The sequence below is a fragment of the Puma concolor genome, chromosome B2 (assembly GCF_028749965.1).
Source record: "Puma concolor isolate L17-30 chromosome B2, mPumCon1.1.hap2, whole genome shotgun sequence".
NCBI classification, from domain to species: domain Eukaryota; kingdom Metazoa; phylum Chordata; class Mammalia; order Carnivora; family Felidae; genus Puma; species Puma concolor.
The window spans coordinates 108,781,606-108,808,219 of NC_141671.1; the positions used below are offsets into that span (position 1 = coordinate 108,781,606).

The window sequence follows — 26,614 nt, forward strand, 5'->3', positions numbered from 1 at the left end:
TGAAGCTTAAGTCCTTAATCATATATCCATCTCACTAACTAAACTCCTGAAACTCCACGTAGAGCTAGGGTTTAGAGGTGGAATATCGAGGCATTACAACGTTTAGGTCAACATAGCAGAACTTAGAGCTGACTTATACCAAGTCCCATAAGCTCCTTGGGCCCCAGATAACTCATGTATAAAATGAAAAGACTGGGGTGCCTGGGTGGCTCAGTCGGTTGAGCGACTGACTCGATTTCAGCTCGGGTCATGATCTTGCAGTTTGTGGGATAAAGCCCTGTGTTGAGCTCTGTGCTGACAGCTTGGATTCATGGATCTGGCTTGGGATTCTCTGTCTCCCTCTCTACCTCACCCCCACTCTCTCTCTCGCTCTCGAAATAAATAAATCAACAGCTAAAAAAGTGAAAAGATCATCCTCAACAAACTTTAAGTTTCCTTACAAGTCTAAAGTTGTATGATTCTTAGAGTACTAAATGGAAAACAAAAGGTGAAGGGGTATAGCAAATAGAATTATTCCCTGATAGAGAGTTACACAGCATTTGTCAACTGGCTTTGCAGTACTTTCCGTCAGAGGAAGCAGACCGTTTTTTCCACCTATTCCGTGTTGGGCTTGCTTATGTGATTTCCTCTGGCCAATTGAAGTTAGCAAACATGATGAAAACAGAGGCTTTCCACATGTTTGTCTTTGGCTTTACTTTTTTTCTTTTGCAATCTACTGACTACCCACTGGTTCAGGAACAAGGAGATGTGGAGCTGACCAAACCCTGAGCAAGAAAATCAAATGTTTGTTCTTTTAAGCCTCTGAAATTTGGGGTTGGTTGTTATGCATCACTTCGCACCAGAAATCTCACAGAAACCACAGACATCTTTCTATTTTACTTTTTTCAGTGTATTTTATCTAACAATATGCCTACCTATTTGGAAATTTCTTCAAGGCTCTTGAGCTGCATTAGAGGCATCTAAGCATTTCAAATTGACCATGGAAATGTTCTCCATATTAGGACCAACATCAGGGTAATTGTCAGTGCTAAGAACACTGCACAACTTAAAATTAGTTTACTGAGCTTTCTGTATAAAGAATTGTGTGCTTTTAACCTATATTGAGAAATAACTCCTATGAAGTTATACTGCGTTAGTTTTAAAGATGGTGATCATTATCACTTATAGTATACTCTTTGTAACAACCTTTTGGAGAAATTTCTGTCTAGTTTCAGTAACTGGAGAGGTTGTGTTCATCCTGAGCAATTGGCTTGTTTAAATCTATAGACATCGACTCTATAAGTGGTTGTGAGCAGTCTTGAAATAGCTTGGAAAAGTCAGAGCCTAACATGGGGCCTTCCACAGCAAGTGCATGTAGGTGACCTTGCCCCATAGCTTCTGTTTACCAACATCTCTCCTGGTTTCATCTTTTTTCCTACATACATTTTCTCTTTTTATGTTTTCCTTATAACTTAACTATTTTTATTACATTACATTAAGATTTGTTATATTGTATGTTTTTTCAGCCACTGTAAGTCCTTTTGGGAATAGTATTGAGAATATATAAAACACTACTGTTACTAAGAAAAACATTAGTTTCAATTCATACAATGAAGACAAAAGTACAATTTCATATCATTGATCCATCAACTCTTTTGTTGTTAAAATTTACTGAGGATATGTTATTTCTCTGCTCTAAATTACCTTTAAACAGTATTGTGTATAAAGCACTGATATCCATCTGTACCATTTCAAATCTACCATCAAAATAAATATAAGGATGAAAACTATCTTCAAGCTATTTGAAATATGGGCGAAGCTTTTTATTTACTAAGAATTTATACATTATTACCTTAATTATTCAAGTGAATTCTTTTTTTTTTTAGTTTATTTTTATTTATTTTGAGGGAGAGAGAGAGATAGAGAGAGCAAGCAGGGGAGGGGCAGAGAGAGAGGGAGACAAATAGAATCCCATGCAGGCTCCATGTTGTCAGCACAGAGCCTGATGTGGGGCTCAAACCCACAAACTGTGAGATCATGAACTGAGCAGAAATCAAGAGTCAGATGCTTAACCAACTGAGCCACCCAGGCACCCCAAGTAAATTCTATTTTTTAAAGTTTATTTATTTATTTTGATAGAGGGAGCATGCAGGAGAGGGAGGGGGGGGGGAAGGGAGAGAATCCCAAGTAGGCTCCATGCTCCAGGCTCCATCGAGCCCCATGGATCCCAATATGGGGCTCTATTGCATGAACCATGAGATCATGACCTGAGCTGAAACCAAGAGATGGATGCTTAACAGACTGAACCACCCAGGTGCCTCTCAAGTGAATTCTTTAACCTATTTGTGGAATACCTGTTATGTGCATGCATGGTGCTAAGTGCTATGAGAAATACAAAGACGAATAAGGTACTTCAATATCCTTCCAAAGTCCCTGTATGTGTGTTAGGCACTTCTATACTACAAAGACTTGGTTACTTTAAATGTAATTGGGGTTCACTATAAGAATGAAGAAAGGTGAGGCAATGTGGAAATACTAGGGGCCTCCAGCAGAAGCACAAACTGGTCTCTGATCCTTGTCTAATTCTCTAAAACATCAGGAAATCAGTCACCAAGGTCAGGAGAGGTGATGGAGGGGGCAGAAGAAGTATAGGGAACACCAGCAAAACCACAAAATAATCATTTAGGATGAGGAGAACAGGAAGCTGAACTGGCTTGCATCTAAGCCAGGAATACTCAGTAATGAACAGAGCCAAATTAGAAGCTAAAAGAAGGGCTCTGATCAAAGAAATTGAGTTTATGGGTTTTAACTACTACTGAATATGTAAAAAAGATGTAAAAATGGGGAATGTGAATTGGCACTTGCTAAAGTGTTCTGTGTCTAGAGGCAAATGTGAGATATAGGGCAGTCAGGGAGGGACAAATAATAATCCTACCAACAGCTATGAGAAGACTATCAAATGGTCCATATACAGCAATATCCCATGACATCCAGCTTACCTTTGGTATACTAAGTCACAAAAGACAAGGAGGAATTCTGTACTACATGGTAGAGTCCGGCCCTACCACTTTGGGCTGTAATTCTTTCCCTACTCCAACAGACAGCTGGAATTCGATTTATTAGAGTAGAACTATCGTAAATCTTAGCTTTTCCCTTCTCCCTTTGTCTGCACCTAGTATTTTAACAGGACCTGCAAACATTTATTTTTTATTTATTTATTTTTTTTAGTGTTTATTTATGTTTGAGAGAGAGACAGAGCACAAGCGGGGGAGAGGGAGAGAGAGAGAGGGAGACACAGAATCCCAAGCAGGCTCCACACTGTCAGCCCAGAGCCCGACGCGGAGCTCAAACTCACAAACCGTGAGCTCATAATCTGACCCTTAACTGACTGAGCCACACGGGCGCCTTGACCCACAAACATTTCTGAAAACTGTGAACTCCATGGATGGACATGAACACAATCATAAAAATGAACAAGCAAAAGAACCATCTTCTAAGTTAAAAGTTAGTTTTAATCTATAAAATGAGATTAAAAAGAGGAATAAACTTAAATGATCACACCCATGAAACAGTTAATAATACAAAAAAAAATTTTTTAGAAAATATCTCAATGCCAGAAACTAGAAAGATGCTAGGTTATCAAAATTCAAAAGAACATTATGCCATATGTACACCATATGCAAAATATAACACAAAAATGGATTGTAGACCTAATTGCAAGAGCTAAAAGTATAAAACTCTTTTAAAAAATGTATATATATACATGTATGTGTGTGTGTGTGTGTGTGTGTGTGTGTGACCTAGGATTAGGCAATGGTTTCTAAGATATGACACCAAAAGCACAAATGGAAAAAGACAAAAACAGATGAGTTGGACTTAATCAAAATTAAAAATTTTTGCACTCCAAAAGTGAAAAGACAATTCATATAACGAGAAATATTTGCAAATCACATAACTGAGAAGGGACCTTACCCAAAACTCTTACAACTCAACAATAAAAAGACAATCCAATTTTAAAATGATCTGAGTAGACAATTCTCCAAATAAGATAGACAAATGGTCAGTAAGCATATGAAAAGATGCTCAACATCATTAGTCATTAGGGAAATGCAAATCAAAACCACAATGAGAGGGGTGCCTGGGTGGCTCAGCTGGTTATGCTTATGCATCCCACTTCAGCTCAGGCTCAGGTCATGATCTCACTGTTTATGAGTTCAAGCTCTGAGTTGGGCTCTGTGCTGGATCCTGCTTCAGATTCCATGTCTCCCTCTCTCACTGCCCCTCCCCTGTTCACACTCTGTCTCTCTCTCTCTCTCAAAAGTAAATAAACATTAAATCCCTCCCCCCTACATACACACACACAATGAGATACTGCTTCACACCCAGATGGAAAGCTATAATATAAAAGGATGATAAAAAGTATTGGGGAAGGGTGTCTGGGTGGCTCAGCTGGTTAAGCACCCTACTCCTGATTTCGGCTCAGGTCATGATCCCAGGGTTGTGGCATTGAGTTTGGAGTCAGACTCCAAGCTAAACTTGGAAACTGCTTGGGATTCTCCCTCCCTCTCCTTCTGTCCCTTTCCCTGGCTCCCAGTCTCTTGGGGCCAGTGGTGGTGGGAGGTGATGGGAAGGATTGGTGACAGGGGTGCCTAGATAGCTCAGTCAGTTAAGTGGTTAAGCATCCCAACTCTTGATTTCAGCTCAGGTCATGATCTCACAGCTGTGGAATTGAGCCCCATGTTGAGCTCAGGATTCTGTCTCTCCCTCTCTCTCTGCCCCTCCTCCACTTGCACATGCACTCTCTCTCTCTCAATAAATAAATAAACATTTTTTTAAAAAGTATTGGTGAGGATGTGGAGAAATTAGAATGTTCATATATTGCTCATAGGAATGTTAAATGGTGCAGGCATGTTGGAAAATAGTTTGTCGGTTCTTCAAAAGGTTAAACGTAGTTACCATATGGCCCAGCAATTCTACTCCTAGGTATATACCCAAGGGAAATGAAATGTACCCCAAAGAAATGAAAACATATGTTTATGCAATACTCTATAAATGAATGTTCATACCAGCATTATCCTAATAGCCAAAAAATTGAAATAACACAAATTTCCATAAACATTTGATGAATGGATAAACAAAACTACACACACACACACACACACACACAGATATTATTCAGCAATAATAAGAAATGGAGTACTAATACATGCTACAGTATCGATGAACATGCTAAGTGAAAGAAGCCAGACACAAAGACCACATACTATATGACTCTATTTATGTGAAATGTCAGTAAAGGCAAATCCATAGAGATAGTAGATTAGTGATTGCCAGGGGCTGAGCAGGCTGGGGAAATAGGAAGTTGTTGTTAATAAGTAAATGGGGTTTCTTTGGCAGACGATGAAGATATTTTGAAATTAGATAATGATGATGATTGTACAATGCTATGAATATATTAAAAACCACTGGATTGTATAGTTTAAAAGAATGGATTTTATGGTATATGAATTTTATCTCAATAAAGCTGTCCCTTTAAAAAATAACATTACATATATGCTAATTTGGATGTAAATAAAAATAATAATAATAAATAAAAAAGATAACATTACATATTTAAAATGGGAACAATTTGAAATTAGGAATGATTGCTTCAGAAATAAGAATAGGATTGGTAAAGTTAAAAAAAAATGCAACAGAAGCAGCAGCGTAAAATTGGAAAATGCCAAAAATCAAATCAATGAATCTGAAGATAAGCTCCAAAAATCTCTCAGAATTTGGAGAAAGTGATAAAGTAATGAATAAGATGGGAAGAAAGATGCTGTATTGGGAACAAATCTAGGTTATCCAATAAAGGATTTCAAAAACAGAGGATAAGCGGCACCCAGGTGGCTCAGTCGGCTGAATGTCCGAATCTTAATTTCGGCTCAGGTCATGATCTCATGGTTCGTGAGTTCAAGTCCTGCATTGGGCTGTGTGCTGACAGTGTGGCAGCTGCTTGGGATTTTCTCTCTCCCTCTCTCTCTGCCCCTACCCAACTCGTGCTGTCTCTCTCTCTCTCAAAATAAATAAGCTTAAAAAAAGAGGATAGAATAATTATATAACCAATTTTAAAAATTTTCCTGAGCATAAGACTAAGCTAAGATCCAGAGAATCAGATAAAAAGTTATTTGTTCATTTTATTTTATTGCTGTTATTGTTATTTCTTACAAACTATTAGCTTAAAACTTGTTGTTTGGAAAAATGTAGAGTCTCTGGTCCATGTTATATGTAGCAGAACATTTTAATGATGTTCTAGATCATTAATGATCTAATGATCTGGAAATCTGGGTCCCAGCTTTGTCACTAACCCAACAATGTGGCTTTGAGCAAATCGTTTAGCCTTTTTGGGCCTCAGGTTGTCATCTGATAAAAACAAAGAAAAACTTGAACTAGATGACTTTAACACAGCTACCTTAAGCATATGATATGGGCCAAGGGATTGGTGGGAGGTAAAGCAAGGTTAAACAGGGAAAGATAATAAAACCCTTATCTAACAGAACTAAAATATTGGGGGGTGAGGTTAGGAGGGGGCAGGGATGTGCAAGAAATTTTGCCACTGTCCATAGTGCTGAATCATCATTGTTTTGTCTGAATACCAGTTGGAGGAGTCAGGAATGGCTTTGGTTAGCACTATGGAAATCTGAGCATTTTAGAGCATACAGTGATACTTTAAGCTCATGTATATCTGTGTATTTAACTACTACATAATATGCTAATGGTCCCCAAACCTATATGTCTAGTAGTGTCCTCTCTCCTCATCTCTCAATGCATGTTTTCAACTATCTGCCAAGCATCACTTGCATTTTACTACATTGAGTTGACTTCAAACTCAACTGGTCCAAAAATGAGTTGATCATATTCACTAAGGGTCTTGTTTATTCAACTATGTTTTCCACCTTGATTAATGGCACCAAAATTTATTCTTTTTCTCAAGCCAAACACCCTGGGAGATCTTGTAGAACATTTACTTTGTCTGCCACCTGTAATCAATCACCAAATCCTGCCAATATTGCCAGTGAATACCTCTTACATCCATTTCATTCTCTCTACTCCATAGTCATTGTCTTTATTCAGATTTTAAACATTTATTGCTTACATTTTTTAAAGATATTTCTAACTAATCTCTCTTCTGTTTTGTACCCTTTTAACTTACACACATGATCATGTTATTTCCTTGGTAAAAGGTCTTTGTGTATCCAACTGATATTAACACAAAATCCAAGTTAGTTAAAATGGCATTCAGTAACACTTCATAATCTGTTCAGGAAAGATGACTGTGTGTGAAACAGAGACTAGTGTTCAGGACACTTACTAGAGAATTCCTTGTGGGTCACTACTCATGGAAGGGAAGGGAAGGGAGGGAGACCGGAGTAGGTAGAGGGAAGAGTTGAGCTTTTCTGCAGTCTCAGAAAGGCCTCTCAACCTACCCCACAGGGAGCTCTGTAGCTGAAATGACCCTTCAGAATGTTCCAAGTTTGGGGGAGGGGGGAAGAGCTTTATATAACACATTGATCAAGGACTGGATGCAGGATGTTCCTGGAAGGAAATATAACCTTGAGCAATGCTACAATTTGCGGGTTGTCTTCTAGCAGCACTCCCAGAAAAAATACTTTACACATGAAGGGGAACCAGCAGCACATCAGAAAATCTACCATACTGTTGTCTACCTCTGCACATCCTTCTGTGCTTCCTTGACCTCCAGTATTCACTTTGTCATAACACTTACTACACTGTATCTTATTGCCTCTTCTCTGTGTATTTTATTAGACTGTCATCTCTGTGCAACAAATGCTTTGTCTATATAAATCACTGTTGTATAATCAATGCTTGACACATAGTAAATCATTAAACAATTTATCAAATGAATCATGAAATAAATGAATAATGCGTATTTCCTTTCGCCCTATTCCTTACTCCCTGTGCTCCAGTCAAACCAAACTAACTGCAATTCCTTGAATCTCCCAGGCCTTCCCTTGAACTTGTGCCTTGGGTTTGCTCTTCCTTTGGCTTCAAATGCCTTTATCTAAGTTGCTCACCAGCTGAATGTCCACTTCTTTCAAGACTTAGCTCAATTTCCACCTTTGGAAAACTTTTCAGGCATTATCACAATCTTCATTCTCTCTGGTTCTATAGAACTCTGTTCCTACCATGGCAATCCTGTTACTTTTAATTTACACATCTGATCCCCTTCAGGGGATGTGAAACTGTGAGCTTCCTATCCATTTTTTGTTTCCTGGCACACAGCAAAGAAAGAATGAATGAATAAACAATAAATACATGGGTAAAGTTAAGCTCTAGGAATATTAACCAGGAAATGTGTGCAAAACAGATTAAACAGAGGAAGATGAAGGGGATAAAATTATAAGGTTATACAAGACGCATGTGACTGTAGACACTGAATTAAATGTAATTCCTTAGTTCTGAAACTAGTTTTTCCCATATGCAAAATGAAAAGCAGAATGATGTCATTAGCACAACTATTGCTTTGTCTAACATGTCTCAGTGACATTATTTCTCAGTCTACTAAATGCTAAACTAAAGGTGTTAAATTCAAATGCCTCAGGTGCCAGGCAGCTTACCTAAATATGTGGTGAGCCTCTGGGGAACAAAATGTTCATGCAAGGGGTGTTCAACTTCAATGTTTAAATCATGTAGTCACCAAACAGAACAGGCATTTGGACTTGATGTGGTCGGCAAGCTGCTGACTTACCTCTCCTTCTACATGTTTTGAAATCAAACATACTCTGAACTACCCTGGAGCTGAATGGAGAGAGACGTGGACAACCTTTTCAACCTTGTAGAAAAAGATGATGTTTCTATATTTATACTAAGAAGCTAAATTCTTTCTGAGATGGTTTCATAGTCTGCCAGAATATCAGAGCAGAAATTTCACTGGCAGCCGGAAATAATAATAATTTTAAAAAAGAATCTTTTCCTGTATACAAAATATCTTGATATCTATCCTTGGAATTGCTTTTGTTTTTTTCTAAACAAAGTTTATTTTCTAATTACAAAACAACACAAGCTCTTTGAAAAATATTTGGAAAATGAGGAAAAAAGAAAATAACTCCTCAAAATTACACTACTGGTGAGCAACCTCTGCCGGCATTTCAGATTATGCATTAGATTCGAGGTGGAGTCGTGGACCTGACGTGCATAACATAGGTAACAGGTAGGCAGGAAAATAATTTAGTTCTAAGCATCTGGGAATCTGTCAGAATTTATGGCCTAACAGAACTATTAAAAACATTCTTAGGTGTCTCTCCAGTGCCTGGCTGGAACTAGATGTCTACAGAACATGGACTGATGAGGAGGGGTTGCTATTGTTGAAATGGTACTTGGTTCTGAATCCACAACAGGACTATTGTGCGTATGACATTTACTTGGAGAACTAAATTCTGGACTGACAGTAAATAAGAGCTATTTAGTCCAGTTTATAAAGAACCTTCACTTGGTTGCCAAGAAATTCAACATAGGAAACTTACTTACCAGGAATTCAACATAGAAAAGTACAGTTGTTGACCTTAATATTGAATGCAGTCATGATAATTTAAAGATGTGGATTTCTACAAGTCAAATGTAGAAATGAAAAAGAACACATACAACAAACAGAAGCACATTTTTATAAGGAACTGTGCTATGTTTTTTATTTACAGTGTATGGTGTCCAAGTACTCTTGGATACATCTATAGAATCCTAAGATGGAGAAAGAAAGTTTGGGAAGAAAGGAATTGGACAAGACAATACTAATTATCAGGGATCTGGGGTGAAAAAACCCCCGGCATGTCCATGATTTATATAAACAGATCTAATGTTAATATTTTCAAGAAAAAAGATTTCAAAATCTTTTTGTTGAAGTTGTTCTATTTTCTCCCACTGACTATTTAAATTTTTGCGATTTTCCTTTTTTTTTTTTTTTTTTTTTTTTTTTTTTTTTGAGAGAGAGAGAGAGAGAGAGAGAGGAAGCAAGTGAGCAAGGGCAGAGAGAATCTTATGAGGGGCAGAGAGAGAGAAGCAGGGCTCATCCAAAGCGGGGCTTGGGTTCACCCGAAGCAGGGCACGAGCTCACCCAAAGTGGGCTTGAGCTCACCTGATGTGGGACTCTAACTCATGAACTGTGAGACCATGACCTGAGCCGAAGTCAGATGCTTAACTGACTGAGTCACCCAGGCCCCCTGATTTTCATTTTAATAGTACTTATATCCCTGCGAAACTTTCCTGCAAACTTGAGATGCTTCCACCCACATTTTCATTTCAAAATTATTAATCTCAGAAAAACACAATCAAAGAAATTGAAAATGTGGTTGCTTTTGAAATCCAAGCAGCTGTTTATCCAAACTAAATATCATAAACTGACCTTATTAATAAGACCTTATATTTCGTAGTCACAGTAGTTTGTAAATACGTGCTTACTAATTTGTTGATTTATTTGTCAATCATGTGTTTAGTACTTTATGTACTAGGGTTATACTAGGTGCTGGGATTCAGAAACACAGACTCTCTGTATGTGAAATATGGGCTTTGCCTCCAAGAGTCCACAGTTTAATTCCAAAAAGAAGTGTTAAGCACAAGGCACAGATGTGTCCCCTCTACCACTAAGTTGTTCACATTTCTTTGGTTTGTGCTTCAGGTAGAGGTGAGTGAAGCTTCAAATAATAATGTGTCCAAAAGTTAAGTCCTCCTACTCTTGAAATACACAAACACACACACACACACACACACACACACACACACACATTTTAAGCCTTCTCTAAATTTTTGCTCTTGAATATCAGATACTCAATACTAAAATATTACTTTTGGAATTCACAGATCCAAATTGGAAATGTTTCTAGAACTTGGGTGTCTTTCTTGAATTTCAAGAGTGGTAATAATAACCACAGTAAGAACAAGGAACCCAAACAATGCCCAATGGGGAGCTATGGCCCAAATTTGAAAGGTACAAGATTTTATCAGGCATGAAGATTAAGGCAGTTGGAATCTTATAGTTGCTACTAAGAGAAATTGTGGAGCTCCTGGAGGCCTCCAAGGAGTGATCCATCCTAAATTACAAAGGTGTGCATTTTTCTGAAGATCCTAGACAAGATGATTTTGTGGATTCTTATACTATGGTTGGAAAAATCTGATAGTTACATTTAAATATAGTACATTGGGGCGCCTGGGTGGCGCAGTTGGTTAAGCGTCCGACTTCAGCCAGGTCATGATCTCGCGGTCTGTGAGTTCGAGCCCCGCGTCAGGCTCTGGGCTGATGGCTCGGAGCCTGGAGCCTGTTTCCGATTCTGTGTCTCCCTCTCTCTCTGCCCCTCCCCCATTCATGCTCTGTCTCTCTCTGTCCCAAAAATAAATAAATGTTGAAAAAAAAATTAAAAAAAAAAATATATAGTACATTAATGGGGTGCCTGGGTGGCTCAGTTGGTTGAGCATCTGGCGTCTGCTTGATCATGATCTCTCAGTTTGTGGGTTTGAGCCCTGTATCAGGTTTGCCATGGCCAGCACATGGAGCCCGCTTCAGGTCTTCTGTTTCCCTCTTTGTCTGCCCCTCCCCCACTCATGCTCTCTCTCAAAAATAAAAATAAAACATTAAAAACTTAAATTTAATTGAATATAAAAAATAAATAAATTTAGTGCAATGTTTTTACTATTTCGGATTACAGTAATTTGATTGGACAGCTTCATTTTGGGAAGACTTCCAAAGCAATGTTTGGAGAAGAAGCCAATCTTTTTCATGCCAAGCTGGTGGGAATTCATTCCCCACCCCCCACCTTTAAATGCCTATATGGAAAGATATGAACCATATACATTTCTATATGCAAACTTAATTTTTAAATTTTTTATTGGCTGTTTGCAGGAGTCACTTGGCCCAGGTGGACATGAAGAGTAATATTCCCCAAGGTACACTGCACCCACTCATCTGTCTCCCTTCCCAACTCCAGCAGTAATGTTGGAAAATCAGTGCCACATCTGGGTGCATTTGTAGCATGGTTTGACAAAGATCACAATATTCTCATCAACAGATAGTGACAGGTCAATGCCCATTCGTAAATTCCAATGCTTTTTCTTACTGAAAGAGGTGATTAGCACCCGGGTGTAACTGTCTACTACAGCTACCAAATTTTGTAAAGCATATAGTAAATTAAAGGGCAGGATTCAAAAGCATGGCCAACTGAGTAAAAGCCCTAAACTTAATCATATGGTTCTTACAGACTTCAACCTGTGGGGTAAAAAGGTATTTGTTGGATCATAGCCTACTTACCTTTGGGGATGATCCTTCCAAAGAACTGGGCCTTTCTTTTTTTTTTTTTTTTTTTTTTTTATTCAGGGAGCCTAGAGGGTGAGGGCCACCTATTTTGCCAAAGTCCTTTTTTGCCTTGCCAACTGATTTTCCTTTCAAAATAACTACGTGGAAAATTCATGTTTAATTTTTGTAATAATATTTTCTCTTTGATTGTTTTTTTTTCCAGTAATTTCATATCTATACTCAACACCCATCCAAAGGATTTACACAGGAAATGGAGACCAGGCTAAAACAAACTCACACCCTTTTCTATAGCAGCCTATTTTAAAATTAGCAGTCATAAATGAAAATATAAAACTAAACTTGTTTTGCTGAGATACTCTCCCCCTAGGTTGCATTAGAAAATTCCACCCCACACTTAAATGGAGATTTTGTTGTTTATGATCTTAGATTTCATTATTGTGGCTTAACAAGTATATGGAAGGCTTAAAGATATTTGAAGATGCAAAGAAATCTCATAAATTATGAGCAACCCACAGGAAATGAAAGCTCAGCATTGTTTCTTCCTACACTTCTCCCAATAGGGCTGAACAGTTTCTTTACGCCCCTGAATGCACTCTGCCTTGACATGTCTGTATATATTCACCTCCCTTAGGGCAAGACATAATAGTAACCTTATTTCATAATCTCACATAACAGGGCATTATGATCTGCAGTCCTGATTGTTTCCTGTAAGCTGAATTTTAAAGGAATTTAGAATCTCACTCTTATATTTATTTTTTTTTTTTATTTTTTAACATTTATTTATTTTTGAGACAGAGAGAGACAGAGCATGAGCAGGGGAAGGTCAGAAAGAGAGGGAGACACAGAATCCGAAACAGGCTCCAGGCTCTGAGCTGTCAGCCCAGAGCCCGATGCGGGGCTCGAACTCACGGACCGCAGGATCATGACCTGAGCTGAAGTTGGACGCCCAACCGACTGCGCCACCCAGGTGCCCCAGAATCTCACTCTTTTAGATATTCATAACCAAGAAGTGAACTCTGACAATTGAGACTATTAATATACTAATTATTCCCAGAATTGTATATTTCATGTGATAGGAAGATCCAAAAATGAAGAATCTGTCTTCTGTTCCACTGACAGGGAAATTTAGCTACATCTATGATTGTCCTTTTGCCTTTAAGAATATAACAGGAGGGGTGCCTGGGTGGCTCAGTCAGTTAAGCATCTGACTTTGGCTCAGGTCATGGAACAAATACAGAGAAAGAGTGATGGTGACAGTAAAGAAAACAGGGAGAGAGAGGGAGGGGCAGAGAGAGAGGGAGGATCCCAAACAAGCTCCATGCCCAGCACAAGCCCTGAGGCGGGGCTCTATTTCACGACCCATGACTGTGTGATCAGGACTTGAGCCAAAAGAAACCAAGAGTCAGACGCTTAACCGACTGAGCCACCCAGGTGCCCCTGAAAATAAAGTTTCTTAAAACAGTTGCCAAAAACTGAGAGAAAGAAATAAGTGGGCAGAAGACTTGATAAAGAGATTTCTTACAGAGGAAGAGACCAACCTGCAAGTTCTGAAAATCAGAGAAATAGGGAATGTTTGGAATGGGGACCATCTCCTAAGAGGGAGGAAAGTTGGAGAGGAAGAAACATTAACTCAATTGACTCACAAAGCAGACCACTGGGGACCAGGGCCACTTGCTGTCTAAAGCAAGGGGAGTTCTGAGAGGCGGGCGGGGCATCGAGGGGGTGGGGGAAGTCTGTCAGCCAGTCCAATGTCTGAGGAGACCTGGGGTCTATATGATCTGAGGATATATATTCTCAATTTAGAAATAACTATATACTTTAAGAAGCAACTTCATTGAGGTATAATTTACATGCCTTGAAATCCACCTGTTTTAAGTATGCAATTCAGTGATTTCCAGTAGATTTCACATGTTGTGCAACCATCACGGCCACATTCCCATCACTCCATTCCGGTCCCTCCTGCTCCTTTGCAGTTAATCTCTGTTCCCATTCCCAGCCTCAGGCAATCAGTAATCTGCTTTCTCTATATATAGATCTGCTTTTTCTGGACATTTCATATAAATAGAATCTTGTAATATGTGGTTTTCTGGGTCTGAATTCTTAGCCTGAGGATTTTGACGTTCATGTTGTAGCAGGCATCAATATTTCTTTTTATTGTTAAATGGCTTTCCATTGTATGGATATATGCTTGAAAATAACACATTTTGTTTTTCAACTCCTCAGTTAATGGACACTTGAGTTGTTTCCACTTTTCAGCTATTATGAGTAATGCTAGTAAGAACAGTTGTGTGTAAGACTTTGTGTGCAAACCTATTATGTGTTTTAAACAAAACGTGACTGAGAGTCACTTGTTCATGGAAAACACAAATATCCAGGTTTGTTGTGTTCCATGAATACAGGGAACACAATTGCCCATGAACACTCTGCACACAGCAACCAGAGTGGGTTTTGTAAAATTGAAAATCAGATCTCATTCCTCCTCTGATCAAGATTTTCTGGTGACTTCCATCTCACGAAGAATGAAGCCTTACCCCCTTGCCATAGCCAGCAGGGCGCCGCCTGACCTGACCTCTGCTGACATGTTTCACCTCATCTCTTCCTACTTCCCTCACTCTTGACTTCACCAGTGTTGCTCCTGTTGCTCCTCAAACATAAGAGCTCCTGCTGCCTTCCAAGCTCTTACATAAACTGTTCATCTTGCCTAGAATGTTCCTCCCAGACCTTCATTTGGCTTGCCCCTTCTCATTCAGGTTTCTCCTCAAATGTCATTCATGTAGAAAATCCTTCTATGACCACCCTATCTGCTATAGCAGCCATATTTCTCTCTCTATTAGCTTCTGCTGTTTCATTTTTCATCAGCACCTGTAACCCAATAATCTAAAATTACCTTACTCGTTCGTTGACTATCTCCTAACCAGAATGCAAGCTCCGTGAGGCAGGTACTTTGTTTATCTTGTTCTTGGATATATCTCCAGCATGTTGCATGTGGCAAACATCCATTAAATAGGTTGAATTAATACATAAATAAGAAGCAAAACTTGGCCCTCTTATGTATTTGATCTCTACAGTTTCTGAGAAGTTGGTTAGATCATGATATGAATTTAGTTTGTGAATTCCTTTTTTTTTTAAGTTTTATTTATTTAAGTAATCTCTACAGCCAATGTGGGGCTTGAACTCACAACCCTGAGATCAAGAGTCACACAGTCCTGTGACTTAGCCAGTCTGGCACCCCTAGTTTGTGAATTTTTTTTTTAATGTTTATTTATTTATTTATTTATTTTTGAGAGAGAGAAAGAGAGAGAGAGAGAGAGAGAGAGAGAGAGAGAGGGAGGGAGACAGAAGATTCTAAGCAGGCTCTGAGCTGACTGCAGGGAGCCCAACACAGGGCTCGAACTCAGGAAGCATGAGATTATGACCTGAGCTGAAGTCAGATGCTCAACCAACTGAGCCACCCAGGTGCCCCTAGTTTGTGAATTTCTAAACCAATGGACTGAAAATCAAATACTGGCAAACCATGTATGTACCATATTTGGTCTTCACATATGTTTATTTTATATAGCAGATACTTTGGAGCCCCATTCCCATTCCCTTGGCCCATCTCTGTTTTTAGCTATTAAGTGTTAAGGTTCACCTTCTGTTGACAAGATCCTAACTCAAGCAGGTATAGAATTATTCCACTTTCGGTCTTGTGCCTCTTCCATGCCTTGGAGCCACCGGTCTTACGTATAAACACAGCCCTGAAGTGAGCTATGCTAATACTCCCCAGGGCAAATGTCAGCCATTAGCCAAGGGTGGGAACCATATTTCATCCTCACTTCCCTCAGATAGAAAGTTCTGAAAAAAATTCATACTTCCCAAAAGTTTCAGCCAAACTGAGTCCTCGTGCCTTCAGCAGAGACTTAAATAACACACCCTTATATTGACTTTTTCTTCTCTTGTCTCACTCTCCCTGTTTCCTAGAATTACTTCCTTAACATATGATCTGCAGCCAAGTCTTTGTCTCAGCCTGTGTTTTCAGGGAAAGCCAAATTGGGTCTGTAACTTATATATTTTTTAAATTATTAAAGTAAATTCATTAAATTTAAAGTTCAAAAATATTTCATGTTAAATTCTGGATATGCCTTATATGGCATTTGATCTTATATGGGATTTAGGCTTGTCTAATACTTTGGAGACCATTCTCCACAACTCTGGTGATGTAATGTTTCAGATTGCTTATGACTGAACCAGTTTTATAATTAATAATTCACAATTTTTTCTGTGTCTGACCTGTAGACCATAGCAAATTTATCTTACTATGACTCTAATAATCTCCTGCTGTTATATACCTACATCTCTAGAACGAATATTGGGACTACCATAGTGTATCTGGATCTGTCACTTTTTGAATGCCTTGAGGTTTTTCCTTTAGGAAAATACCACTCTGCTCCTAGTAAAACTGCCAACCACAGGGCACTCCTTCCACAGGAATAGTTACGTTATCTAGGCTGGCCAATCAGAGCCTCCATCTGCCAGTTACAGGATTGGTTCAGAGAGCCACACTGGGCCAATCAGAGCCATCTCTTAAGATTTTGATGGACCCACACCAAAAGGCAGGGATTGCATCATTCTCTTTTCATTGGGACTGCTGTAGTTTAAGGTAGATCTAAAGTTGCTAATGCCATTTTTACTAAAGTGTGGGCAATTTTCCTTGGAGATGGACTTAAAGGAAAGGAAAACAAATAAGAATAGACGGGGGGGGGGGGGGGGTGGGAGAGTTCTAAACAAGAGTAAGACTGAGATAGAGAAAAAGAGAAAGCACGTGAAAAGCTCTGTCAAATGACGATAGACAGATGACAGTCATTTGAACTTCCTTGTTCGGCCCTGCCTGAAAAAGCAAGATCTGTCTTTTCAATTATCTTTGCCAAAGAATTATGTATTTTTATTAAGCAAGTTTAAGATAAATTTTTGTCACCTGCAGTTGAAAGAGGCCTAATACCTGATATGTGTGCTTAGGATAGGATTGGTAGGGTTAGGCTATGCCACTGGAGATGTCTTTTCTTCCTTCATAAAGCCTGTGGTTATTACCAGGATCAAATATCCGGGGAAGGAGGCCCTCAGGTAGAAATCCAGAGCTGAGATGATGGGCCTAAGGTAAATGGAAGTTCCCATCCCTTTCTGGGTCTTAAGAGTGACAAGGCCAGCTATTTGGGGATATGGGCTTGCAGAAACAGAACACAAAACAGAAAGGAAAAGGCCCTATAATGAGTTAAAAGCTGAAGATGAGTAAGTTATACAATGTATGTTATATTATTTACTCTTATGGTCCTACTCTTAGTAATTGCCATTTCATTATATTCTAGCCTTTTTGTGAAGTTCAATTTGGGTATTAAGTATCTCAGTTGAACTAAACGATGTCCAAGGAAGAGGCATGCACCCATATATGGGACAAAGCATTGAAAGCAATCAGCCTTTGCTCCCAAAGCCAGCAGGTGATATAGGCATTAAAATAGTCCCCCAAGGACAGAGTTCAGAGCTAAGCATTGCAACTATAAAAAACAACCTCCCCGCCCGTCCCACCCCAACAAGAAAAGACTCACCCTCATTGACTAATTTGAAACATCTGGGTCTTACAAAAGTATAAGATAATACATCTGAAGTAAATAAAAATATTAATCTCTCAAATGGAAAAAGCAACAATGCCCAACTTCTTTTCATCTAATAGATTTACTGAGACTTCCCACTACACTTCCATACTTGGGGCACAGATGGCAGTGAGCTAGGCCAGTACAGAGGAAATGAAACAAAGTATAGATGTATTGACAGAAGAGGGCATGAGGGATTTTTGCTGGCAGGCAAGGAGAGAAATCATTAGAAAGGAAGTCCTACTAAAACTTAAAATTTGTATCTTTGGGATGCTGAAGCATCTTTAATGCCAAGAAGCATGCCTGGCATATAGTAAGCCAAAATGTGAGGCTGGGGCTATTTAAATTCTTCTTACCTCTGATTAGCATTGGCCTGAAGGTATAGACATACAAAGATTGTGAAGGTAGGAATCATGTGGCCCAAACTGAGAGAATTCAGGATAGTTTGAAAAATTGGTGAAACTACAACATACAGTTCATGAAAAAGGATAGTCTGATGATACATTTTAAAAGTCTCTGTGAGAGTTAAAGTTCTGCCTATTTGTTTCAGGAGCAGTAATAAGTAAAAGCTAGCACCAAAACTTCTATGTAAGGTATTGCCTTTATTTTCCATTTCCAATTTCATATTTTTCATTTAGTCCATTATTAATTTTAAATAAATTTTTAAAATTTCCATGTTTTACTCCTTAGTTATTTGTACAAGCTGGAGATTGATCCAGACGATACTACTGGTAGGTGGATGAACATTTGTCTTTCCTAACTTTTTTTTTTTTTTAACGTTTATTTATTTTTGAGACAGAGAGAGACAGAGCATGAATGGGGGAGGGTCAGAGAGAGAGGGAGACACAGAATCTGAAACAGGCTCCAGGCTCTGAGCCATCAGCACAGAGCCTGACGTGGGGCTTGAACTCACGAACCGCGAGATCATGACCTGAGCCGAAGTCGGACGCTTAACCGACTGAGCCACCCAGGCGCCCCTTTCCTAACTTTTAATAACATCAAAAAGTAAAACTTGAAAGGAAACACTCAACTCTGAAAACAATGATAGTGCTGTAAAAATGCTTTTCTTTTGGACCAATATCTCAAAGATCATTTGATCCAGAAGATCTATATCTGCCAGGGAACCTCACGGCAAACAATAGAAACGGACTATGCCTGGTTTGGGCAGAAAAAGGATTTATTGAAAGTCTTATTGGTTAGCTCAAAAATTGTCCAGGAGAGGGCTTTCTGGGTGGCTCAGTCAGTTGAAGTGTCTGACTTCAGCTCAGGTCCTGATATTGAGGTTTGTGAGTTTGAGCCCCACCCACATCAGGCTCTGTGCTGACAGCTCAGAGCCTGGAGCCTGCTTCAGATTCTGTGTCTCCCTCTCTCTCCTCCCCTCCTTCCCCTCAAAAAATGAATAAACGTTAAAAACAAAACAAAACAAAGCAAAACAAACTATCCAGGAGAGCAATCCAGTTCAGAAGCCATGCAGCCGGGGATACAACCAGAATCTAACACGAAACTAGTCCTGTGAGGACATGGGTGCTGCTGCCACTTAGTGTCAGCTATTACAGCTTGCACAGTTGCCACTGTCAACACCATACTTTCTGTACTACCACTGATGCAGTTAGTTGTTGCTACAACCAATACAAGCACAAGTGCAACCCTCTCTTTCCTTATTTGTAAAATCCTTTAAAAAGTTTTTATTTATTTTTGAGAGAGAGAGACAGTGTGAGCAGTGGAGGCAGAGAGAGAGAGAGAGAGAGAGAGAGAGAGAGAGAGAGAGGGAGAGAGAGAATCTGAAGCAGGCTCCAAGCTCTGAGCTGTCAGCACAGAGTCTGATGTGGGGCTTGAACCTGCGAACTGGGAGATCATGACCTGAGCCAAAGTTGGATGCTTAACCGACTAAGCCACCCAGGCACCCCTCTCTTTCCTTATTTGTAAGGCTAACTCCCATTTCCAAGTGAGGCAGATGAAGGGACTATCTTATTTTCTTTCTTTCTATCTATCTATCTATCTGTATATTGAGAGTGCGAGCAGGGGAAAGGGGCAGAGACAGAGAGAGAGAGAGAGAGAGAGAGAGAGAGAGAGAGTACCAAGCAGGCTCCATGCTGTTGGCACAGAGCTGGAAGCGGGGCTCCATCCCACAACCCCAGGATCACAACTTGACTCAAAATAAAGAGTCGGATGTTCAACCAACTGAGCTACCAAGGTACCCCTTATTTTCTTTTTAATAGATGAAGAAACTAGCACAGAACTAACCCCCCAGCAGACTTCCTGCAATGTCTTATTGGCCAAAATTGGGTCACGTGGCTTCTCATAAACCAACCACTCGTAAGGAGATTAGATAACTGTGATTGGCTAGATTAATTGATTCACCTGCTGGGTGTAAATGTGACCAGCCTTCCTTGGAGTATAAAGTCACATGCAGGAGCCTGGATACCTGTATAAAATTGAAGTTTTATTCACAAGAATGGATATTGGGCTGTCAGTCAATATTATGGACATGTATATGGAACCTAACTATCTTTACACATGGGCCCATTTTATGAGACCCACCTACATGCTTCTTCCCAAGCCTTTTTGTCACTAGTCCTCTGGCCTTCTTACTCTTTTCATGTCCATGTCAATCTGACTAAATCATCTGTTACTGCCTATTAACTTATCTCTCTTTCCAGGGAAAAAAAACAAAGATGTCATATCTCTCAAAGTTGTACCTACTGGTAAAATTTTCCACCTTCACTTCAGTGGGACTGAGTAGGACTCAGCAATCCATTTGAAATGGTTCCAGCTTATTATGCAAAGCCATCTGTAAACTATGCTCTCTTTTTCTTTTTCTTCAGTTAACTCATAATAGAGAGTTAACTGTTCATGATTCTGTGGGTTGGTTGGTGGAGAGGTGGCAGTGTGGCATGAGTAGGCATAACAGGAAGATATCAGTGTGTGAGACTGGAGCTTTCAGGATCTGCTAAGATGCACTCACCCACAGACTATTTCTACTTGGCTATGTTTGACTTTATAGCTGAGTAGATCAGATAACACTCAGTTCATGATAGGTAGCTTATATTTCATAAGTACCTGGTTTTTACGGCCCAGGTATATGGCTGGCCCAATAGCAAGCCAAGTACTATTCCTCCAAAGAAGAATGGTTATTCACTGAAGGAGGTATAGCGTTCTCCTAAAACTGTGATCTTTCTGCTGTGAATCTTGCATTAAATCTTTCCACACCACAGACTTAAATTGATTTTTAATGACCACTAACCTCACTGGATCCTACAAGGCCATATGGAAAAGCTGCAGCCTGGACCACATGGAGAATTTTCCTTTGGACTCTACTCAAAGCTGTCAGCCTTTCAGGTGTCTCAGGAAAGAGCTGAAGGACACACAAAATGTGATATATGCTGCTTCTAAAATCCAAACAGCACCATTAATCACAGCACTTTTCTCTAGATGTAGAAAACAAATTGTCCTTGACATTGGAGAGGATAAACTCACATGCCACACAAAACAGATCCCAAGAAACTTCACTGTATTAACATATGATTTATTTCCCACCGTCTGGCATGCCTACTTTTAGTCTAAGATACCAGCACTTTCTCCTCTCTGGAACTCATCAGCATATTATCACCAATTTAGTCCTGGGGATGGTTAGACAACCTAATTCTTGTAGACTCATTTATGGCACATAGAATAGAGAATTAAGATAATCTTGATTTGAAAATCTATTTCTGCCACTTTAGGCGAAATCAAACTACTTCTGGTATTCTCTGTGTTGGAACGGAGAAGAAGATTTGTCCAGATAAAAGCTGCAGTCAGTATGCCACAGCATATGTTGATTTGCTGCAATAAAGCAACTACACATGGAAGATCATATGTACTTGTAGTTACTACTTGACTCAGCCTATAGTAATCCCCTGGATTCTCAAAACTCTCCCATCTTCTTTTTTGAAGTAATCTCTATGCCCAACAAGGGGCTCCAACTTCTAACCTCAAGATCAAGAGTTGCACACTCTATCAATAAACCAGCCAGGCACCCCAAAATTCTCCCATGTTTTGCACTGGCCCAAAGTAGGGATATGATAGGAAATACAGTAGCCTCATCTCAGTATTTTCTTAAAGAGGCAGTTAAAAAATTACAGTATTTTTAATTGTTATTTAATGTTTGATTTATTTTTGAGAGGGAGAGAGAGACAGAGCGTGAGGGGGGAGGGGCAGGGAGAGGGAGACACAGAATTTGAAGCAGGCTCTAGGCTCCAAGTTGCCATCACAGAGCACGACACGGGGCTCGAACCCACAAACCACGAGATCATGACCAGAGCCGAAGTCAGATGCTCAACCAACTGAGCCACCTGGGTGCCCCTCAGTAAGTTGTTTTTTTAAATTGAGATCTGGGAGGCTGAGCTCCTGAGCTTTCACTAAACTATTCCTACCATAATATCTTTGGTAGCTTCTAATCAATAGATCAGAAGTCAATGTTGGAATTCTGCCATTTTCTGAGAGTATCTATCCCAATAATATACCCAGAAACTGAAGAAAGAATCATGGCAAGAGTTTAGAGCTCTAGTGGAATGCATCAGTGAGTGTTATGTGCACTGTACCACTCTAGGTACTTTAAGTAGAAGAGTTTTAAGACAGGAGATTAGGTGCTTACAAAATCACTGTAAAGATTGGAGAGGCAGGTGTCCAAAGGCCACCACCAGAACTACCGAGTTCAAGAACACACCACTAGAACTGTAACCACTAACCCTGGAGTATTTTCCATTATACAAATGAATTAGAACCCTAACTTATCATCTACTTTGATCACTGTGAGTCTCTTACATATAAAAAACTTGCAGAAACTTTTGAGAGTTGTATCATTTTGAACACCATGCCAGCTCTATTGTTATTATGGTCAGCATGCCCACCTTGACTTTGACAGTTAAGTGCCACTACTTGCCCTCTTCCATCTTAGCATGCCAATTTGAAATCAGGAGTGCTTTTCAAACGCAGAGTATTTTCTTCTTACCTCAGCATATGAAGAGCCACCAAAGTGCTTTTTAAGAAGTGGGATCTTGCATACACCTATACAATTCTCAAGCCCCTGGTATGGGAAATGTTTTCTGGTCATTTCTTCCTCCCCCTAGAAGAAGGAAACAGGGAATAGGTGAACAATTCACAGGAGATAATCTACCCAATATCTGTATCTCCATAAAACTTCTGGATTTCTTCCCCTTTAATAAGAAATTTCTAGTATCACAGGTTCATTTAGAATGGGCTACTGTTGAGCACAGCTCATGAGATAATTTAGCAAATAATTTAGACAACTTCCAACTGTTTGAGCTAGAACATTAAATCCAGAATCTCCAATAACTGCATCCCTAGTGATAAATTCTATCTGATCTATAATTGTGTTCTTCCTTCCTTAGTTTGGTACTCTCAGAATCCATTTCCACACATATTGTCCATATTTTACCAACATAAATTAGCAGTCTTTCAATTCCTCTGATGGGTGTGTTTTCTCTTCTTAGATTTGCTTTAAAATGGATCTTGTGAGGCATACAGAGATCTCAATCTGCTTACAGATCTGGCGATTTTGAGGAGCAATGGAGTGGAGTATGGAAAGAACTGACTTGCCTTGTAAAACCATTCCATGTGAGATCATTGAGGACTCCTCAGGTTAAACAGGAACAGCATCATCAGATAGGAAGGATTCTTTTGGCTACAGGCAAAAAAAAAAAAAAAAAAAAAAAAAAATCCTGTATGAAACTGGCCTAAAGAGTCAGAACACTTATTACATAACACAAGAAGAATTCTAGACAGAAGGTGACATTCAGGAGCCTCAGTGTATTACCTTTGTCCTTAGGTGAGCAGTCCTCATGGTTATTAAGGTGGCCACCAGATCACAATGTTTATGTTCAGTAGAAGAGAGACCATCCATCTCAGAGTCATGGATTATAAGTCCTCCCATTCAGAGTGATTTGCATTCTCTGCATCAATAATGGTCACCATGGAAATGGCATGTACAAAATAGCATTCAATATTGGATTTCTGAACTGGTCATTACGATAGAGGAAAGGAATTAACATGATGGCTCAATCTAATTAGTGTGCCTCTGTATAAAAGGGATAGGTTGAATACCTGAATAAAATTGAGGTTTTTATTAGAGAAAAGGACGGAGAAAGGTCCATATGATGTAACATCTATTGATATGGTACAACAACTATGGAAAATGAAAAATGTTCACTCAGTAGTCAGAGAAGAATAAATTTAATACAGTATTTAAAGCTTAATGCTCAATCTTAGAAAAGGCATTTTTTTCCTCTATATTTATTCTCCATATATAGCTTTGCTTTGGCATAATGTGGCTTCTGCTTTCTAGGGGAAATTCTATGCCTTTGATATCATTTTCTAGTTATACCTAATTATATATATGCCTACTAAGTTACTACCTCTTATTTACCTAGATAAAAAATGTTGATGCAGGGCGCCTGGGTGGCGCAGTCGGTTAAGCCTCCGACTTCAGCCAGGTCACAATCTCGCGGTCCGTGAGTTCGAGCCCCGCGTCGGGCTCCGGGCTGATGGCTCGGAGCCTGGAGCCTGTTTCCCATTCTGTGTCTCCCTCTCTCTCTGCCCCTCCCCCGTTCATGCTCTGTCTCTCTCTGTCCCAAAAATAAATAAACGTTGAAAAAAAAATTAAAAAAAAAATGTTGATGCAATTTCAGTTACAAAGTTGTTTAAAGAAAATAAGCGGTGGTAGGGAGGAGTAATATGTGCATTTCTCTAAGTATTCCTCTTGATATACTTACACTTTCTAAAACAAGCTGACATTTTCCAAATGTGGTAGATTAAAAATGGTCACAAAATTGTTTACAGCTCCTTTCATCAAGAGGTGGCGTCTATGTTCTACTCCTTAAATCTGGGCTGGGCTTGTGTATTAGTCTTCTGAGGCTGTCATAACAAAATGCCATAGACTGGATGGCTTATCCAATAGGAAAGTATTTTCTCATAGTTGTGGAGGCTGGAAGTCCAAGGTCAAAGTATTGGCAGGATTGGTATCAGGTGAGACCATTCTCCATGGCTTGTAGAAGGCCACCTCCTTGCTGAGGCCTTTTCTCTGTGCATGCATATCCCTGGTGTTGCTTCCTCTTCTTAGAAGGGCACTTAGTCCTATTGGATGAAGGGCCCACCCTTATCACCTTATTTATTCTTAACTACTTTCTTAAAGTCTGTACATCTCCAAATACAGTCACATTGCGGGTTAGGGCTTCAAGATAAGAGTTTCAGAGGAACACAACCCAGTCTATTACACCTTGCTACTTGCATTAACCAACAGAATGCTGCAGAAGTGAAGAAGTGATGTCTATGACTTCTAACAAGTCCTCAAGAAGCCTTTGCAGCTTCAGCTCTTGCCTTCTTTGGAATCTCAACAATACGTGAGGAAGCCTGAGCTCGCCTGCTGGAGAAGCCATGTGGAGACCTAAGGCACCCTAATTATTAACCCCAGCTAAATGCCCACTGATTGCAATTGCAAGTAAGCCGACTTGACGCCACGGGGGGCAGAGATGAGTCATCCGGACCGCACCTTGAACAAATTGCTGACCCAAGAATGGTTTTCTAATAAATGGTGTTATATTAAGCCACTAATTTTGAGGTAGTTTTTATGCAGTAATAGATACACCGAGCTTTTTATAATTTTCATTGCTTCTTCATGGCCTATCCTTTCACTGTCAGTTTAGTGAGATTTGAGAAAGAAGCAGACCAAAAAGTGTATTGTTTAGCCATGCTTAACTAGAAATTAAATGCTATAGATAAAAGAAGTGTTTTTGAAAGAGGATTAACTTAAAAACTTAGTCCTATTTTATATGTAGCTAATGAATAACATATAGAGTTGATAAGGTGGTAATATAAATAATGGGGGTTGATAACATAATTCCAAGTATCCCTATAAAATATGAGGTGATACCTCTGAGCAGGGAATGGAAAAATGTCATTCCACTTCTATTTACTGCAAATACCTAATGTCCCCTGTTCCATGCTACCTCCTAAGTTATGCCCTGTGGTTGGTAGGTAGGTAGGCTAGAGGAAGAGTGGGGAAATGAAGGTAAGGATAAGGAGGTGAAGTTTCCATTAACAAACAAAATAAAACCCTTAAGCAATTAAATAAAATTAAAAACACATGTATATAATTTTATCTTGTCATATTCTAATGACCCACGTATCATTGGATAGTATATGTATATTGCTTATGAATAAAAATGTACATATACCGGGAGGAAATGCTCATGATATTTTGACTTACAAGTGTAAATGGTCAAAAAATGCGGAGGATGGGCTAGGAAGCATGGTTGCCCTTTTAAGAAACAAATGTAGAAGACAAGTTTACTGGTCATGTAATATAAACAAACACCCAGGCCTACAAGATGTCATGTAACTGCCATGTCAAAGGCCCTGGGACTACATCAAGGCTTATGTATCCATAGTAAATACTTTTTTGGCCTGCTCTGTGCTATGACATTGTAATAAGATTTTGAAAGAATCAGAGATGGAATTAGGAGTTTTCTTGCCAGATCTAAAGTTTCTCCAATTCTCCTGGGGTTGCCCTTTTGGGTCAGAACTGATGTAGTGGTCTAAAAGCCTAAAAGTTATTGTAGGGTTATTCCATGGGTTCATACCTATTCTAACATGCTACCAAAATATCCCTGGAGCTATCATACCTCCTGGCTCATCTTCTGAGTAGCCTAATCAGACT

General features: G+C 39.4%; 1 protein-coding gene across 3 annotated transcripts in view; it reads right to left on the reverse strand.

Moving 5' to 3' along the window:
- Positions 1–26,614, reverse strand: part of CEP85L (centrosomal protein 85L) — a 227,477-nt gene that overhangs the window by 192,917 nt on the left and 7,946 nt on the right. For 2 of the 3 annotated variants that reach the window (XM_086707691.1, XM_086707688.1), the window contains exons 2-3: positions 23,500–23,584; positions 22,892–23,005 (exon numbers count right to left, since the gene is read on the reverse strand). The gene's annotated coding sequence lies outside the window, so the exon portion shown is untranslated. Of the gene's footprint in view, positions 1–22,891; positions 23,006–23,499; positions 23,585–23,716; positions 23,862–26,614 lie in introns of those variants that run through there. The other variant, XM_086707690.1, reaches the window with a different exon arrangement.